Here is a 1,114-nt window from a genome sequence, read left to right on the forward strand (position 1 = left end):
CTTAAGTGAAAAATAAGTAAAACAAAATATGCATGAAATTAAATCATAATCGATTTTCAAGAAAATAGCCTTACGAACCCAGTTCTTTTTAACTCTTTTTTTTATATAAAAAAATAAGGTGATGTGAACTGCGCTCTGAGGCAATAATAGTTATCACTATTATTGCCTCAGTATATTTCTAGTTCATCTTATAGCGTCAACTCCCCCCTTTGTGTTTTTGCAGAGTTTTTTTTTTTTTTTGTTGTTGTTGTTGTTGGAAATGGAGTAAGAGGTTTTAGCATCAATAGAAGATAGACAATCCTATATTTCATGTATGAGTGTCTTGAAGTTGTGTCATCACACATCATTCTGTCCACCCTGACCAAAAATAAGAGCATTAGCTCTTAACACTGTTCTATAATATGGGAGCTTTCTTTTAGTTATTTATCAAGCTGAGTTAAGCGTTTCTTTGAAATCTGTGCAGATCAAATACCGATTTTGCCTGACGTACTGTGACAAGTTGGAAAAATCAAGATTAAAAGTATTATTCTAGCTTCCATGAAGTTGCAAGAATTATCACTGCATTTAAAGTAAGTCTAAGCTACACACGCAGCCGTACTCATAGAGCGAAACCGGAATGTTAAGGTGAAATGAGTTTTAGGTCATTCACTTCCTTTAGTGACACTATTATCGTCTAAGTACAGACCCGTATAGTACATAACAAAATTCCACATATTCAAAAGTACATGCGATGGTGGTATAGAGGTTAGCATAGCTGCCTTCCAAGCAGTTGACCCGGGTTCGATTCCCGGCCATCGCAAAAATATTTTCTTTTCCATTTTTGAACATATATTTTTAAACCAAAAAAGGATAATTCTTAGTCTCCAAGAGAAGGATTTCTGAATTATATACGCATCCCCTATTCTACGTATATTAATGTAGGATCTTTTGCCGATGGGATAGGTATCAACATTAAAACGTCAATCTCACTATCTACTCGAGATTAAAGCTATAAGAGATAACAAACCAAAGTGGTCAAATTATTGATTCAAACGAACGTGCGTTCAGTTACAAGAGAGAGAGAGAGAGAGAGAGAGGCAACCGGTTGATCGTAGAAAAGCATTTTCTTCTTCAA

General features: G+C 34.9%; 1 non-coding gene across 1 annotated transcript; it reads left to right on the forward strand.

Annotated features, from left to right (window-relative positions):
- The first annotated feature begins 727 nt into the window (after window positions 1-727).
- On the forward strand, window positions 728-799 carry TRNAG-UCC (transfer RNA glycine (anticodon UCC)). The gene has a single exon. It is a non-coding gene; the product is annotated as a tRNA-Gly (tRNA).
- The last annotated feature ends 315 nt before the right edge of the window (window positions 800-1,114 follow it).

The sequence above is a fragment of the Typopeltis vanoorti genome, chromosome 1, assembly GCF_054136105.1.
Source record: "Typopeltis vanoorti isolate ZY-2024b chromosome 1, IOZ_Tvanoo_1.0, whole genome shotgun sequence".
Lineage (NCBI taxonomy): Eukaryota > Metazoa > Arthropoda > Arachnida > Uropygi > Thelyphonidae > Typopeltis > Typopeltis vanoorti.